Raw genomic sequence first — 20,264 nt, 5'->3', positions numbered from 1 at the left:
ATGGAAATATCGCGGCGCTTTTTACCAGTCACTTTGCCTTTTTATTTTGATTTCACATAATTTATGTAGAAAACGAATAAATAAGTTCGTTATTTAAATTTCGAACATTTCAAAAGGTTATCTAATTTTAATGTTGATTTAGTGATCGCTCCAGCGCATGATCGGGCTTTCCAAAACACGTGCAATTTAGGTTTTTAGTAGTGTTTGTAAGTCTCGATTTCTCTGACATTGAATTAGACATCTGTTCTGGTGTATTGAATTTTGTAATGACGGGGTGTTCAAAGTATTGCACTTGTTTGGTAAGTTTTGATGAATCGTTTAGATTTGGGAGTAAGGGCGGAAGGCTGTTGCTGATATCGTTTCGTAGGTATAAAGTATCGAAGTTTTAAAGTGTTGTATTTTTTTATTCGGCTGTTGTGTAGTTAAAAGCCTAGCGGAATGATTGGTAGTAGTGAAATGAGAATGTAGGTGATGAGGTATCGTAGTTCTGGAGTTCAGGACTATCGAGTTTTGTGGTATTAAATATCGAATTGTGTTGACTGTTAATGTGTAGTAGTAGGTCCAGTTAAATCGTTGTTGATTGGGACTATCGTTTGTAGAGCTTGGTGAAGTTAAGCGATTTGGTGTCGTAGTTCTGGAGCATCAAGTCTAGTTATGTTTAGGTATCAAAGTTTGATATGTGTTGTTAATGTAATAAAGTCTATCGAGTAGTCGAGTTTATCGTGAGTTAGATGATTTCAATTCAGGACGGAACACACAACAAAGAAAAGTAGGCGTTCTTTAGTTTTTTTAGGAATCTATATTACCACTCTTAAAGTATTAATATATAATATTACATAGCCTGGAATTTATAATTTACCGTATAGTATTTTTTTTTCAAATTATATTTTTTTTTATATTTAATCAATAATTACAGCAATGTCTTAAAGTTAACAGTTTCCCGTAATTGATTTTTTGTAAAGGCGTCCCCTTATTCAGGGGATCTAAAATTTTATATATAAATATTGAGATAACAACACAATAGAAAGAATGTCATCAATATTAATTAGAAGTATGTTTCTAATAAAACTAACGTGTTTAGACTTTCAAGCAAAACCTATAGTTAAGTAGTTAATAAGTAAAATATATTGTTTTGAAATAGTTACATAGCTAATATAAACGATTTATTATAATTATTACGTATTGAAATTTAGACTGTTTTATTGTGTTTTTCAAGCATGTCTTAGTTACACTTGGTTAATTTAGCTATTCTTGTGTAAGTTATTTCCCTTGTATTAAATTTTGGTTTTTGGGTTTGCAAATGGGAGATAATTTGTTGCTTAACTTTACATTCGTTTCAAATTCCTGCATCTTAGATTGACCGCTTACAAATAAATACAACTTCAAGTAATTATCTGTTTTTTTTTTAAATTATATATATAGAGCAGAAATTCCAAACTAAAAAGTTTTGTATGATTTTTTAGCATTATCTAGTTGAAAAACAAATACATCAGTAGCCGTTGTAGATAGCAATATTTAATGTTAGTAGAGATACAGTATGAGATAGTGCAACAAATGTGTGTTTCACCCTCTCCTAAAGGATTCATATATAACAATCGTAGGCTGGAATCTATAACATTTATAACCTTTAATTTTTCAAAAGCAAAAAAAAAAAATCGTGACATAATTATACAATATAGACATTTTACAATTATAACTAAAAACAGTCAAGCTTAAAACAGGTAAGTTCCGTCCTGGAACTCACATTGGGAGGTCTGAAGAGAGACCAACACTACAAGAACTGTGTTTTTTTCCCGTGTTTTTTTTCTAGACTTTGTTCTCCCAGGAGAGGGGGGGGGGGAAGCACTTGAAATTTTCTAAGGGGGAAGGGGTGGGGGCTATGTCGTAAAGTACAAAGTACACTCGTGGACAATTTTAATAGAATGTGATTACGCTTGCCAACTGGAATTGAAGGATTTAGTACAAACTTTTGCGACGAAGGAAGCAAGTAAAATTTGATTTTGATGTCTACTTTAGATGTATATTCAATTGATAATAAAGTAATAAGTCACTTTTAATTAATTGTTTTCTTATACATGTTTTAGTAAGTAATTTAAGTGAAAGGGGGCGTTGTAATAAGTTTTGCCTAGGGCGCTAAATAACCTGGCGCCGGCACTGCTAGAGTTTCTTCCAGGCATCTCCCCAAAGAAAGTCTACCGCCCCCCCCCCCCCGAACGAAATGGAATTTATATAGAAAATATATATATTTTAACAGTGTCCGCCCTCTCCCGAAGAAAATCTACCCCCCCCCATCCCCCACCCCAAAAATTTCTAGTGCCCCCCCGGAGAAAAAAGTCTGGAAGAAACACTGGGCACTGCCTTACCTATTGTTTCTACTGTAGAGAAATCTATTTTCGGGTGACGATTCGGCAAGTTAAACCGATATGTTGTTGAGTTTAATTGGAATGAGGGGTGGGGGTGGGGGCTGGGTTCTACTGGTATAGCTGTTAGAGTGTATGCCTAATTCCGGGATTATTGCAGCGATTACGGCCTCAGCGGATGTTAGGTTTAATGAATCGATTACATGCAAAAATCAGTTTTTAAACAGCCTTACAATGTCGAGGCTTTAAAAACAAAAATGCAAAATCAGCAGTTGGGCGGAGAGTTAAGTTAGAATAGAATACAAAGGTCTATAACTTCCCACTCATTCTAACCCTTCCCTCGTCTGTCTTCCGGGGGGGGGGGTTAGACGGGTTAGAAAAAATATTAAAAGCTAATTCTGAGCTGTTTTATTGTATTATACACAGTAGCAATTAAGAATATAAAATGCTACTTGGATAACTAAGCGGGGGGGGGGGGGGGGGCTACGCCTCTACTCTCTTCAGCCTTCTCATCGTACACCCCCCCCCTCTCAGACATAAGTGCCATATACATATATGTAATGTGTGGTTCTAGGTGGAGAGACCGACGATGGTAAAGTAACCGGAAGTTGTGAGATTTATGACCCGGAAACTAACCTCTGGTCCAAATGCGGATCTCTCGTATCGCCTAGGTCTGGCTGCGCATGCGCAAACAACGGTAAAGAGTTAATTTGTGCAGGAGGATACAACGGAGGGAAGGCTCATAACAACCTCTGGTAATGTGTGAATTGTTATTTTTTTTTTAATTTGAATCACTTACAACTTCTGTCCTACATTCCCTTAGTGGAAGTAATTAGTCTGACGTTGTTTACAAGGACAATAGTTATAGTTACCGTAACATCATCGTGACGTCATTTATTGAGGGGTCATCCATAAATAACGTCACGCTTTTTTGACGATTTTTACATACAGTATTTTAATCAATTCCTATTATAATTTATTAAAACCGTTTTCTAAAAACGCAAAATAACGGCTAAAATTCGTTTTCTTACATTACTTTTTTTATGATGCAAAAGTGTGACGTCACACAAACTGAGCCTCCCCCCCCCCCCCAGCCTAATCACACACCGTCACAAAATTACGGACCCCCCCCCCCCCCCCCTCCCACCAACGAAAGTGACGTCATTTATGGACGACTCCTGACGAAATCCTATTAATTCTTATTCTACCCATATTGAAGTGTTTTCTCTGCTAAAGAAATGTGTTGACTGAAGTACATTGCGATAAATTTTTATTTTCTACTGTAGGCTGTATGACAAACACAAATGGCAGGAAATCGGCAAAAATAACTCACACGGTCTTCCATACAATCTTCACAGATGTGCGCTGACAAGGGCGAAAAACACTTTGTATTTTATAGGAGGTGACGTAATACTATATCAAACTACTGTATTAGCTATTAAATCAGATATGGGTAGAGAATGAGTGGACATAATAGCGTTAGGTTTAGAGTGTTTATGCTAAGGATGTGTCGATAACATAAGAACTTAGAGCATTAGGTCAAGGTTATATGTGTGTGACGAAGTTAGGGGGAGTCAGTTGAGCACCTCATGCAAAAATATAAATTTGAGAAAATAAATCAACATTGTCAAGCTAAAATAGGCCTATATATATATATATATATATATATATATATATATATATATATATATATATATATATATATATATATGCAAATATATATATGCAAATATATATATATATATATATATATATATATATATATATATATATATATATATATATATATATATATATATATATATGTATATATATATGCAAATATATGTATATATATATATATATATTCATATGTATATATATAGATGTATTATATATATTTGTATATATATATATATATATATATATATATATATAATATATATATATATATATATATATATATATATATATATATATATATATATATATAGTATTCTGCGAAAATTATAGATGTGAGTTAATCATTTCTCCATTATACGTATAAAAGGAAAGCACCAGAATCTCTCTAACTCAAGGCTCTTCACATTAGTTTGCTAAACTATTGATTGGTTAAGTAATTAAGCCTGCGGGATGCTGATTCATTGTTGTTTTTGGCACTTTGTTCTCTAATAGGGAAACAGAGAATCGAATCAATGTCATTTTCCTTCATGTTGTTGCTGGAAGGGTTAGGGCTGGGGCTAGGTACTGGGATAGAGCTTGTTTTGGTTAGGTTTATGGGCAGTGTTTCTTCCAGACTTTTTTCTCCGGGGTGGCACTTGAAATTTTCGGGGGTGGGGGGGGCGGTAGACTTTCTTCGGGGGTGGGCGAACATTGTTAAAAGTATATATTTTCTAAATAAATTATATACATTTCATTACGTTGGGGGGGGGGGGGGGGCGGTAAAAAATCTTCGGGAGGGGAGGGGCGAAGAGATGCCTGAAAGAAACACTGTTTATGGGCAAGGGTCTAATTACGAGGAGTAAATTATCTTCACCATAGCACTTAAAAAAAAATAAGACCACTACTGCCCTGTAGGTAATTAAATAGTTACCAGACCTGACTGTTGAAGTAAAACCCTCTCACCCCCAGGGGTATCGTCCAAAGACCACCACCACACCAAGCGAAGACCGTCCTCACCCCTAACCGTAACACAATCTGAGAAAAGAATGTTCTCCTATACAAGTGCTCCAGCGGGCGCTCCGGTCAAAGGGCGGCAACCCAGTGTATCCACGTTAAATACACAGTTACCGCCCATGAGACACGCAAGACAAAATGCAGGGGCGGTTACTGTGGGCAAGTAATTTTTTTTTAATATATAGATCTACATTTGGCAGTGTGTTTAGACATATATGTGCCAGTAAACATTACTATTAGTAATAGTGAGGTATGTTAACGATGTATGATATTTTTAAAGAGATTACATTTTGTTTTTTACTCATAGCCTGTAGTTACAGTAGCACTTTAACTGGGTTTTTTTCGGACATATTTCTACTGGGAAGGGGCGTTTAAAATTTCCGAGATGGGAGGGGGAGCTTTGGTTAAAGTAAAGTATATATTTTCTATATATTTTGTCTTTTCATTTCGTCAAGGGGATGGGGGGGGGGGCTCAAATACAAACTTGATATCTACTGATGAACTTGAAAAAAAAACCTACAGAAGGGTTAACAAAATTTAGGAAAGGTATAGAATAATTTTTTTTTAAAACTAGGTAGTAAAAATAGCTTTGTGAAATACTTAAATCAATGAATATATGCTTACTCTGTTATTAAAATTGTTTACCCTTCCAACATTTTAAGAATTTAATTTAGCCATTGTAATTGTCACATCTGAATCCATAAATTAAAAAAATATAAACCCAGATGAAATAATTAATCAGATCAATTAGTACTTTGAGCTAAGAAATTCAAACAAACAAAAAAATATTTACAAGTACCAGTTTTCCCTTACTTTCAACATATTTTATAGATTGTATAACATTCGTTTGAGTATAATACTATAAACAAAGTGCTATACGGACAGGCATCTCTACGGGGGTGTTGAGATACACCCCCCGTAGAAAGTCCACCGCCCCACCCCCCCCCCACCCCACCCAACGAGAATTTATATAGAAAATATATACTTTTAACAGACAGTGCCCATCCCCCCTCCCCCGACAATTTAAATGCGACGCCCCCCCCACTCCCCCTGAAAATTTCAAGTCCCCCCCCACTCCCTCCGAAGAAAAAAAATCTGGAAAAAACACTGTATAAAGTGATTCGTTTGATATTTCAACATTTGTGCACGAATTTGTCAAACAAAATGTTGCAAGAATAGCTGAAATCCGCTATATTAATTCATGTACACAAAAAAAAAACAAAAAAAAAAAACAACAACAAAGATAGATTCTTGTCTGCAGTAGTTTTACATGACTTATCTAGTCACCAGCCCGCTTTGCTAGTAAAAAAAATCTATTGCTGGCACTCTCAGTAGCCTATAGTGTCATCCATAAAGACGTCACGCTTTTTTGGACGATTCTTTCCCTCCCCCCTCCCCTCCGACACATATCGTCACAAAAAACCAGACCACACCCTCTAAAATGACGTCGTACCTCAGCCTACAAACCCCCCCCCTCAAAATTGAAGTTGAATTTTCCTTAAAATAAGTTTTTTTTTTCAAAAATCTTGTCTGAACTCTGTTAACATAGTGTATTTTAATCAATTCCTATTACAATTAATGAAAACAGTTTTCTAAGACGCGAAATAACGGCTAAAATTCGTTCTCTAACAATACTAACATTGCTTTTTTATAATGCAAAAGTGTGACGTCACACCCTTTGAACCCCCCCCCCCCTTTCCAACTAATCACACACCGTCACAGAATTACGGACCCCCCTCCCCCCCCCCCCCCCCCCTTACGAGTGTGACGGTATTTATGGACCAACCCTATCACAAAAATTTAATAAATATTGTTTAAAAAAAATGTGACCATTGCATAAAAACATATAAACACAAAAAATACATATATTTTTATATTTTGATAATCAAAGTATTGCAATAGTGAAAATTGGTTTTAATTATCATTAAATACCCATATTTTCATCCCGCTTACCATTTACAACGTCAAATCAAGGGAGGCTATAAATTAATTGTTCATTAAAAACCGTTAATAATACATAAAAATTTAACTGCAATATAATTTCTTTTAAAAAGATTCATTGTTTGATATTTATTCAAATGTTAATATTAAAACTACTTTATAATTATGTATTTACTTTATTTTTTATTGATTTTACACTTATTATTTGACTCTAGTTTAAATTAAAAACCTTTACCTTAATGAAGTATTTAATTTGTACATAATGCAAGTCTTCAATCGAATATTCATTCTCAAAAAGTTCACAGAATATTTTAACAAGCTTTTAATATTATACTAGCGTACCCGTCCCCCGCGCGTTGCCGCGGGGATAGAAGAAAGTTTGACAAATGTAATAGGATTTCACCAACGCGTTACCAATCATATGTTCTTAGACGCGTGACTGTCTTTTCTAAAAATGAGTTATTTAAATGCAAACAATGGATCATAAATATCGGGATACGGGTTTACCTACACTACCGCATGTAAACATTGAGTGTACATTAATCACTCACCCAAATAATATGGTAGAACACACTTCGGTGACCGCCCATGCTTCAGAGACGTAGAGGGGCGCTCTCAGGCCCCCCCCCCCCCCGATTACACTACCGCATATGAGCGGCGTACGTCCCCTGGCTCCTTAAAACTAACAGGCGCCATCGTGCCAAATAGCATCCTGTCAATAATGATGCAGATTTCGTCATTCGCTAAAGTTACACAAATGAACAGGATTTTTTCTTTAACACTTAAAAAAAGTATTTGACGTGTTTTAAACATCAGCGTGACTGATGCAATATGCGAGCGTTACTAATGGTCTATTATTAGATGCTCGATCTCAATTTCTGTCTGGATTGTCTAATAATAGATGCTTATTGCATCATTCGCAAAGTGACGTAACTCTACAGTAGGCTCCTCATATTCAAAAAGTTATTTTTTCATCTTTGGCAAGGTGACGAAACTGTACAGAAGGATTTCCTCTCGTTACAAAGTTATTTTTAGAAGCCTGTTGTAGTTTTACCGCTGAATATAGTAGTACCCCTCACTCGCTATGCAGGACGCTCGATTAACGGGTGCCAAGTGCCAACATAGTCGCTCTAAAACTCTGGGCGCCCAACCGTGTATTGACGAAAGTTGTACCCTATATGGCGCCGCCAATAAGAAACTTTAGTTTTCTTTTTCGCAGAAATATTCTCCCTAAAGTTTCATGGCACTCAGATGAACCGCATCCGATTTTTATTTTTTATATACCGTGTATAGAGAAAAAAAATCGCCCCCCCCCCCGGAGGGCGCCGCCCTTGCAATATTAAACAATATTTTTTTTGCAGAACCCTACTATTGAGTGATCTAATCATCTCCCCAAATTTTCATGGTACACGGATGAACGGTGTGAAACCGAAATAGACTTTTATTTTTATAAACCTTATATAGAGAAAAATCGCAGCCTCCCGTGGCGCCGCCCTTGCGAAAATTAAAAAGGATTTTTTTTACAGAACCCTTCCCTGAATTGTTCTAATCAACTCCCTCAAAGTCTCATGGTACACGGATGAACGGTGTGAAACCGAAATAGACTTTTATTTTTATAAACCTTATATAGAGAAAAATCGCACCCTCCCGTGGCGCCGACCTTGCGAAATTAAAAATGATTTTTTACAGAACCCTCCCATAGAGGGTTATAACGAACTCCCCAAAGTTTCATGCCTATCGGATGAACAGTGTGAAATCAAAATAGACTTTTATTTTTATATACCGTATATAGAAGAAAAAAAAAAACGCGCCCTGCCGGGGCTCCACCCCTGCGAATTTGAAATTTTTTTTCGCAGAAACCTCCCCAGGAATATTCTCAACAACTTCCCAAAGTTTCACGGCGATGTGATGATAGGTGTAGTAATGCATAAAGGACAAACACACAGACACACACACACACACACACACACACACACACACACACACAGACATACATTGCTTTATATATATATATATATAGATTGGCAAATTATAATGCACTAAAAAGTAGAAAATAAACGACCAACTACTATTAAAATAGCTATAAAGAAAAGCGTGGATCACTTTTTTATCTATTTGATACCTTTACTCAGTGGCGTAGCGAGGTCAGAGGCGTAGCGACCCCTCCCGGCGCCCGGGGCGAACTTTCAGTTTGTGCGCCCCCATATATATATATATATATATATATATATATATATATATATATATATATATATATATATATATATATATATATATATATATATATATATATATATATATATATATATATATATATATATATATATATATATATATATGTGTGTGTGTGTGTGTGTGTGCGACAGTCCGGAAAAAAATTAATAATTACGTTGTATGATTGTGGTTCTCTAAAACTTTACTCGACGCCAATTAAATTCCCCTTAAGATGCATAATCCTTTAAAAATGATGATTAGTAATGTCAGAAAAAAATAATAAGTTGTAGCAGATGCTAATTCGTTTAGGACAATCTTTTTACGTTTTATTTTTGGAACAGGCTCTGTTATGATATAGTACATACTTGGATTATAAGTTTGTTAGATCAAGGTCATACAATAGCAAATTATTTTTCACACTGGAATACGGTACGGGTATTTCATTGACTGGTTGATTGAATAAAGAAACAAGCTAGAGGAAACAAGCTGGAATCCAACGGACACAAGCGCTCGAAGTCTTAGATTTATCAGATGTGCGCTGCCTTCTCGCACACAATCAACAACAAATTCAGAACTAATTGTACTAGTTGAAGAAGCTGTAATAACCGGTTTAATGATAATAGCTGACGTCCATGACGTTCAGATTAGAATCAGCAGCGATAAAATGCGTATTAACTATCTAAGTCGATGTGGAATTCAAATGCATTGTCAAAAAAATTCAATCAGGATCTTTAGCTGCTAAATATGATGTATCTTTTACTGTATGGCTCGGAGCTAGGTTAAAGACAGTGGTGGTGGTTAGGGCACAATATGAGAAAGACGAAAAATAACATCACTATGCATGTGCTTGTGTGAACTCCACGGGGAAAGAGGAAGAGAAGGAGACCAAATAAGTCCTGAAGGAAATAATTTGAAATAGAGAAGGGGAGGCTAGGTTATTATGGTTCGATTTTTATAAAAATCAAGTGAGTTGACGAAGTGTTGCCTACGCCTATGTTCATTAGAAAACCGAAAGAAAAAAAGAAAAAAATCAAAATAGTTTAGAACAGTGAGTTCCATCGAACCCGAGAGGTTCGGTAATTCAGTCTCAGGGCTTCCGCGGAGGTCAAGACACACAGCCGACTGATTGGATTTACGATCGGATTTGTAAGTGTAGACGATACAACTATTAGGAAGGGTTCGGTGGTTGCGCATATATAACTATGGGGTTCGGTACCTCCAAAAAGTTAGGAACCACTGCTATTTTACGTATCGGATAAAGATAAAATAATATGTGTTATTTATTTCTCTTAATGAAGTGATCCTGGAAAGTTGTAATGCAATTAAGTAAAAATATCTGATCTCTCACGATGAAGTTGAGAGAATCGTAAGAATCGTATAAAGAACTTGTCGCGTTATCACTTAGCAAAACTGGCTAGTGAAATCGTACATTAAGTGTTAATACAATTGATTTCTTTTCTAAGTGTTAAAAGAGTTTTCTAGTCACCGATCTAGCACAAATCCTGCGGTTTTTGTTAGTTAGTGAAAAAGCGCCCCCCCCCCCCCCCACCACCATCTTGGACAAGAATGGTAGAGCGGATTTTAAACGTCACTAACACTTTTTTTTTCATGTAACACAAAATACACTTTAGTAGAAAGGGTTTCTTTTCTGAGTGATATCGGTTATTTATTCCTTAATCCGATGTGAATTTTTTCCGATTTTAGTCTTCGAAAAAGCGCCCCCCCCTCCCCCATCTAGGAAAGCTAAAAAGCGTTTTTTCCGGTTACTGTTTCTTAAGGATATACGTTTACAGTAATACAATCAAGGTAGAAAACAGTTAAATCAATAAACAAAGGCTCTCAGCCGTTAAATTTCTTTACCTTGACTGTTTATAATTAAAAACTGCAGCTTAAAATGAGCTTTTAAAATTATTTTCTACCCCTTTTGGCGCCCCCCTAGGGTCGGCGCCCGGGGCGGCCGCCCTCCCCGCCCTCCCCTAGCTACGCCTCTGCTGTGTATGGCCTATCTTATAACTTAATAAAAGTGTAGGGCCAATCAAATAACTTAATAAAAGTGTTGGGCCCATCCTATACCTTAATATTAGTGTAGGGTCCATTACATAATAGAAGAGTATGGCTGTTGTTAGTAATAATGTTTGAAATAACTTTGGAAGTAAAGTTGGTTATGGGGTTTATAACGGCGTTGGAAAAGGAAATAACCCAACAAATAAAAAAAATTCTCCACCAAAAAAAGCAGTGGTTGTTTTATTTTGGAGTTTTCTCTCTTAGATGAGTTGCTATCCCTAGATTTACCAGGATTTGTTTTTGTTCTTTTAAAAAGGAAATTTTAATATTATTTTTTTTTTTGGCAGGTGACAAGATCCACGTGATCGGGGGGTCAAATGTCGAGACAGGTGACCCGGTTCTAATGACAGAACACTTTGACCTGGTCAAGGGCATATGGCAGGATGATTTCCTCTTCAAGAAATGTAAACTTTTTTTTATTGCCTTATAACCGGATCATTAGTCACGCTGAGAGCCGTGTTTCATTGTTTTAATAAATAAGTATAGGGCTGGAGGGGGGGGGTAGAAAAACTTAATTTATAAGGGAAAAATACTGCACCATAATTAACAGTGGTCTCAATTTTAATTACATATCTCTACACGTATCAGAGTTTTCTCACTTATTAAACTTTATACAAATAACAATCTTACTTTACATATCCCTTCATATATCATAGCAGTCTCTATTTATTTATTTCTCTTTACATTTACAATAGCGGTCTCACTTTATTTACATATCTCCACACGTATCACCTTCAACTACTCACCATTTACTCACCATTGTTGTGTTGTACACGTGTACATACATGTTATACATATATATTTATTTCGTCTTCAACGCAAAAGTTGAAGTCTTACAGTAACTGGTGTGTTTTCTACTCATGCACGTGCAGGTGACGTGTCCAACGTGAGCTGTGTGCTGGTGGACGTGCCTAAAGTCCCCATGGAGGAGCGGAGGATTGTCCAGAAGCTTCGATGGGTCATGTGGTGACGTCACTTCAAAACAAATGTTTATATTATTTATGAGCTGTCATGAAGAATGTATAAATGTTGTCACGTATGGACCACAATATCAACATAAATAAATGTAGCCAGTCCCCAAAAATAAAGGCCACGAATAACTAATTTATTCTTTAATTTAAATGAAATCCAAATTCTGCGATGTTTTTTCTTATTAGTATTATTTTATTTATTTTGTATATGGGTCGCCCTTAAAAAAACGTCACACTTTTTTTTTGAGGATTTTAAAATCCACTCCTCCCCACCGTCACACCTCGTCACAAAAACCCAAACCCCTCTTAAAATTACGTCACACCCCAGCATACAACCCCCCGATCCCTCAAAATTGCTGTTTAATATTTTTTAAAACATCTGTTTCTTTCAAAAATATTCAGTATGACGTCATTATCTCAGCCCATTCCCTCATGCCACTTAACACACCGTCACAAAATTACAAATCCCCTTCCCCTTAGAAGATTTTCCTTTAGACGTTTTTTTTCGGCGTGGGTGGGGGGGGGGGGGCGACGACACAATGAAACAGTGCCTATAAGTGTGACGTATTTTATGGATGACTCCAAACCTTTGTAGCCTATGAGTGGCTGCTGTTAATGTAACGAATGAAATCAAAGTTATGGTCAAGTAAAGGGATCGGAGTGGTCTAGCGGGAACTTACTTACGGCCAAGCAAAAGATGAAAAAATATTCATTTATCTGAATAAAAAAACATTTGAACATTTCCTAATTTAATTGTTAGAAACCTGAAGGTCTCTGTTACAGATGAATCAACTACAGTAGTTGATTGGCCAGTCGGGGGATTAAGTTTGAACGGGACCCTTAATCTGACCCCGGCATTGGCATGTTTTTATATTTTACGACACTTTTGTCTGTGCCTAAAAGCCTAATGTACGTATACACAGTTACCCTATACTGCACTATGAATACGGTACTTTAAATGAAGAAAAAAAAGGTAACTAAAAATACCGTATTATAAATAACAACGGTACTTTAAATGAAGAAAAATACGATAACTAAAAATACGGTATCATAAATAAACGAGCAGACCCGCATACGCCGCTATTAAGTTTAATTCCTATTTTTCAGTAGTTCATAATATGTGTATTCGACACTACCGATGCTGCGACTGAAAATATTTTGCTTTAAAAGCTTTACTATAAGCTTTAAGCAATAAAATATTATTAGTTATTCAGCAATATGTTAATTTTCAGCATCAAATGTTCTTTACAAAGAGATATAACGGTACTGTAGAGAAGACAAGGAAGTGCCTGTATTCGAACGCCTCTAAAAACAGCATCAATTTAGCAATGTTATTTTATTCATGAATGATGTCAGTTTGCTTTAAACACGTAGCCACATACATGACTATTAAATACAAACTAAGAAACATTTTTCCCAATTTAGCCTTTATATTCATAGATACATTTGTATATGGAAAATGTAGGCGTATATCTTGCTCATTAAAATTTCAGATGAATTATATTCGAATCAAGAAAATGTATTTTATTGATTCGCCTAAATTTAAATTAACCAAGAAGGATAACCTATAAATTTGCTCCAAAAAATGGCTAAATGTACAAAGAAATTCATAAATAATTGTAAAAGATACGAAACATTGTTTACATTGTAAATTAAAAGAAAATTATTTTTATTTTTTATAAAATGATTGTTTAACCTTTGCTTTTTTAAATTTTAGATTATTATAGTATTCACATTTTAATTACAAACAGCTAGCTGAATTAAAGAATTAAAATGTTGATATAGTGAGAAAGTTCATATTAGCTATACTGATTGTGTAATTTTCTTGCGACACAACTCTCTGTGTAGCTCTGTTGTTTTAATTTACTTAAAACGAAAATAATTGAAAATAGTACATACTCTAAGTCTAGGCCAGGGGTCGGCAACCTACGGCTCACGAGCCGCATGCGGCTCTTTTGATGTTAAGATGCGGCTCTTCAGCTCTATGCACAAAACTTTAAAAAATATTATTTTTTTTAAATTTTAAAACTCATAAAAATATTATGCAACACTCGGTAATGAACGATATAATAATACATATAACCAATAAACACTTCCTATTTTATTAAAATATTTAGTTACTCCATATTTCAATATACTTCTTTGTTTTCTAAATGTAAACAATGACTGTGCTAGGATCATATTTATCAGTTTAACTACACTACTGCTCAGCACGCGATTGGGCATGCTATATAAAAGCCTTGAGTGTACATTAATCACCCACCGTAATATCACCGTTAATCACTGTCCGCCTAAGTGTCGGAGACGGAAAGTCGAATTTCGTGTGCCGCATTATCATTATTATAGCCTGCTCCTTAAAACTAACATAGGCGTGTAGTACTCGCGGGATAGCCCTGGGCGCCAAACTGCACCCTGCAGAGACGCCGGAGGACGCGCATGATTCGACTGAATGAGCGACTATAGCAACCCATTGTATCCATAGCCTATCGCGCTGTTTAAAACGAACGTAGGCTTCAAGGTGCTCACGGGCACGCCAGGTGTCAATCCGCAATCTACTTTTATTTTTATATACCGTATATAGAGAATAATCGAATCGCGCCCTGTCGGGGAGCCAACCGAATTAGCCCTTTTAGTCGTAGATACCTCTCAACAACTTCCTAAGTTTCATGGCGATCGGATGAAAGGTGTAGTTAGTGGCGTCGCTAGGTCGGGTGGTTCCCAGAGCGACAAGTCATGGTGTCACCCCCCCCCCCCATATATACACACACACTTTGGGGGATTGTCATTATGTACTTGAAATACTTTAAATAATTAAATCGTAGACACGATGAGAAAATTCAGTTTAAACAATATTATTTCTCCATCGTATTCTGTTGTTTTAATTTAATTAAAACGAAAATAATTGAAAATAGTACATACTCGAAGTCCTAGGCTTTAGCGTCGCCAGGTCAGGTGTACCCCCACTCCGACTAAAAAAATTAATTTAAGATGTCATGTTATCTGAAATTACTGCAGCAAACTTACACCATCTAATTTACAATTATTGTTTAACTGGTGTCACCCTCCCACCCCCCCCCCCCACACACACACCTCTACGCTGGGAGGCTGTTACCAGGGGCGGAACTACAGTGCCGCCAGACCCCGCAATGCGGGGGGCCCACGCCGTTTAGGGGGCCCACAGCCGCCCATAATCATTTTTTTATAGTCAAAATTAATTTTCTTGCATTTTTGACCTGATGGTTGTTTTGAAAAAAGAATTATGTAGCTGCGGTTAGAGTATCTTTATTCTATAGACAACATCCCACGCTCTTGTATATTCTTTTTCCTACAATCAAACACACGCTGTTGTCGGCAAAATTCTTTTGAAAAAAAACATCAATTGCGCGAGAGGCCGGTAGATATTAAGACGGCTTTTTGAGACCATCCCAAATTTGGTACTGATGGATAAAAGCACATCGGTGCTTTGTTGTCCCTTTTAAGTTCCTTTCTCAGACCTCCCCTCCCGCTCTTAGCCTTACAAGAAGCGAATAGATAGCGCCTCAACAACTAAGCTGGCTCGTATCAGTGGTAGTGTAGACAAGCTAACGCTCCAACAACTAATATCCAAGAAATAAAGTGCCGACATTGTTTACGTTTAATAACCACTGTTCTAGAAAACAAGGCAAAAGTCTCAAATAAATACACGAAAGGGGTCGGCGTGGTCTAGTCGGTAAAGCTCATGGTTGCTAAACCGAAAAGTCTCGAGTTCGAACCCTCGGGCAGATGAGGCTCGTTAGCTGGGGACAGCCACTCTTCTAGGAGAGACAACTCCAAAAAAATTAAACAACTGCTGCCTTGTAGTTTGTTCTTGGTTGGACAAAGGCTATGGAAGCAAATCCAAAAAGAAAAGCAGGCTGAAATCGGAGTCAATGGCCTCAATGGCGCATAACCAGTTGACACGTAACGCTTAATTGTGTTGGAGGCGTGGTCGAGTCGGCAAAAAGCTCATGTTTGATAAATTCGAACAAAGTCTCGAGTTCAAACGCACTGGCAGATAAATCTCCCCTTCAACACTAATAATTAAGAACGAAGAAGAAGAAGAAAATACACGAATTATATATATATATATATATATATATATATATATATATATATATATATATATATATATATATATATATATATATATATATATATATATATATATATATATATATATATATATATATATATATATATATATATATATATATATATATATATATATAGGCCCTATATATATATATAGGCCCTATATATATATATATATATATATATATATATATATATATATATATATTAGTTTCGTCACTGGCTCCTTGATAGTGGTTTTGTAAATAACAAACAGATAACAGATTTAATACAGTAGTGATGTTATATAGTAGCTAAGACATGCTGTTGCGTAAAAAAAATTAAAAAAAATATACACATTAGCTGTAGGTGTGAATGATAGGTAAAAGCTCAAACCACTTCCATAAATTATTTCCCTTTTTCAAATAGTCAAAGAGGGTTGCTCAAAAGCTCTTTTTAATAGATTTGTAACAATCAAATTAAAAGCAACTACTGGTCTTAATTATTATTTTAAAAAAATAAGTGCTAAAGAATGGTATAGTATACAAATGAAACGTAGTTAAAATTAATAATATAAATACAAAAAAACATAAAAATAAACATAACACGAGACACCATTACTTATGCAAAGCTTCATGATTTATATACTTTTATATACTTTTTATATACTTTTGACCGACTTTATTATTAGAGGTATTAAATGTAAATAAAAACAGAGATTTCAAAACAGACCAATGCACTCATACACATGACATTCGATTTAATTGAATTTTTTTCTCAAAACCCGATCAGGCCAGAAAGGAGTATCCTATGTTCGTATTGTGTTTATATATATATATACATATATATATATATATATATATATATATATATATATATATATATATATATATATATATATATATATATATATATATATATATATATATGGGGGGCCCAAAATTTTTTTTTGCGGGGTGGCCCATTTTTTCTAGTTCCGCCACTGGCTGTTACATGCTGACATGTTCGATGAGAAATTTAGCATTGATATTTTAGTTAGCCGCCACGCTCCATCATCAAAGGATTTATTGATTTGCATTTTTTTCAATGTGGTGTCAGGCCCATCCACTTTGGTGGGTGGTGTATTTCGTTCTGATCACTACATTGTTCTGTGAAAGTTGCATTTGGCGTCACCCATCCCCCCAATCCCCTCCAATTAAACAAGTGGCATCAGTTTTTGCAAAAATTATATTAACGAGCTGACCTGCGACGTAGTATACGCCGCCATCTAGTTGTTTTATTTTCTGGTTATTAGCAATTCATAATTTGTGAATTCAACACTACCCCCTACCGCCCTTCCTACCCCCTCCCTCCCAGTGAAAGCAGCTGTTTACAGACAAAGAAAAGATCAATCAGAAAGTGTTACCTCCCTTTCGTTTAAATCGTTTAAAACTAAATTTTCTGCCCCTAATAGCCGTCACTAACCCAGCTCTACGATTGTAAACATTCAGGGTGAACCACAGCTCACCTGACAGGTGGGAATGAGTGTGGTGGCTAAGCTGTGTGGTGTTTTCTATGGTCTCTATGAAGAGAATTATATATATGTAGATCCTCTTATTACTTCAAGTGGAAAAAAGCAGTTTTCATATTAACTTATCAAATTTGGTGTAACCCACACCGGTCGTTTGTTGAGGTATCAGTTATTGAAAATACTCAACAAAACAATTTTAAAATTGTAAAATGTAGCAAAGTTTTCAGTTGGTGTCGTTTGTAGCACAAGCTGTGTCTGAGATGGATGAGGTTGACCGTGCCCTAGACAAGAAAGCTGGTTTGTCATCAGGGTTGTTTAGACGTGTAAGCCATCCTGCTTGCCATTCTTCTATTTTCTTTCCTTTAGCATTGAGGTCAGGGTAACCCCAGCTCTGAGAGTGGCTGTTCATGTCTCCCACAACCAGGCAATCTTCATTGTCTGCCAGAGAGATGCGGTCCAGTTCCATGTCCTTATCACCGTTTGTCCGAAGATTACCTTCTGTTAAAATGAGTTGGGTACTAATTTTTTGAAGTTATATTTGTATATGAAATTTTCTTTGCTAGTTAAACTTTTTTAAAAATTGTAAATTTTTAATTAGAAACTAAATTTAATTGAAAACAACTAGCTTAACCTTTAGATCTAGTTATTCTTAGGGGAGAACACGTTTTTTCTTTCTTTAATAAACGCAATTTTTAACATAACATTAAATTACACATTTGCATTTTCTGCTAAAAATATAATTGTAAATAGATGAAATGTATTATCTATAAGAAAACTATCCAAAATAATGAAAGAACTTGTCAGAAAGAATTATTACTATTGTAAATCTGTATCAGTCCTCGCAAGCCGATGATGAAAACTGTAATACTAAAGCGAACACACAACTGACGCTGTAAATTATATGTCTGAGGCGAAAAAAAATTGTTTTTAGCGCAATTTCGATTCTGGAGAATTGCTTTTATTAACCCGTCATTTCTGGGTGTATGAATGTATGAATGAATGTGTGTCCGCAGCTTTAAGTGTATCTCCTCCTCAACGAAGCAATATCGAGGACTAGTTCCAAAGCAATTATGTTAAGCAAGTTACGAGGATGAACATAGGCCAAAAGAATTCCGGGTTTCTTTCATGGATATCCAGGAAAAGCCAAAAAAAACTCGAAAAAAATGCAGTTTTTGGCCCATATCTCGGCAACCAGACCACTTAGCGACTTGAAACATGTACCAATCGATTCCTGCCATAATTTAGAACAATATTTCCGAAGAAAGTTTTCAAAAATATCCTTTCGTTCGGTCACAGATTTTAAAATTACACAAACACCTACAAACCGATTGTTCTCCTAGCTTGAACCAGAGGCGTAGCGAGGGGGGGGGGGGGGCGGGGGGGGGGGGACATATGTCCCCGGGCGCCGACCTTAGGGGGGGCGCCAAATTGAAAGTTTGAGGGGGGGGGGTGCAAATGAAAACTTCGAGAGGGGGTGCAAATCGAAAATTTGCTCCCGAGGGGGGCGCCAAATTGAAAGTATGTCCCCGGGCGCCGGTAAGGGTCGCTACGCCTCTGGCTTGAACGCACTCCTGCATTATACGTCAGAGCTATTTTTAGATAACATAAGGAAATTGCGCATAAATGTCACTAGACGTTTTAATTAACTTGTTTTTAAATCGTATAAACGAAGTATAGAGAAAGTATTGTAATAGTGCAAAAAAAAACCCCGAGATTTTCATAGATATCGACGTTTTACACCTACCTGAGTCGGAGAAACATAGTTTTGTACGTCTGTGTGTGTGTGTATGTGTGTCTGTAAACACGATAACTTGAGTACCGTTACAGTTAGGTTGATGAAATTTATATTTAATATTTACTTTTTGTAGAAAACCACACCACAAATCAGGGGAGGGTAAAGCTTGAGCAAGGTTTCGGTTTGTGCCTTGTCACCCCCCCCCCCCCCCCCCTTTCAATCACCAAACTGACACTGGTATTGGCATGTTTTACCTTTAAAAGTGTTTCCTAATACAGTACTATAAATACAGTAATTTAAATATGGCACTATATATAATATAATATGGTGTTATAAATACAGTATTATAGATATACTAAAAAATAATGTGAAATGAAAACAAAAACATTGTTTAGAGAAAAGAACAGTGTACTTTGAAATTTTGTAAAATAAAGTCCGGTGGCTAGCATGGTTAAAAAGTTTAATGCATCTAGTTCAAAACCTAGCAGTTGATTTATTAATTAATCAGAACTGTTTTCAATTCTTTAATTTAAAATATTCAAGAAATACTTCTCATACCCAACGCACAGTTCTGACAGTGAATTAAAGTATTTCAGTTCTGGTTTAACATTTTATCCGAGGTAAGGGCACAGTTACTCTAATTAAAACATTTATAAGAAAATATTTAAGAAAACATTTTTGTATCCGTCAACTACTTTACTTTCTGCATCAAATGTTCGCTACAA

Source organism: Physella acuta, unplaced genomic scaffold (assembly GCF_028476545.2).
Source record: "Physella acuta isolate Inbredline_101_S28 unplaced genomic scaffold, ASM2847654v3 ptg001277l, whole genome shotgun sequence".
Lineage (NCBI taxonomy): Eukaryota > Metazoa > Mollusca > Gastropoda > Physidae > Physella > Physella acuta.
This window is presented reverse-complemented; position numbering follows the sequence as displayed.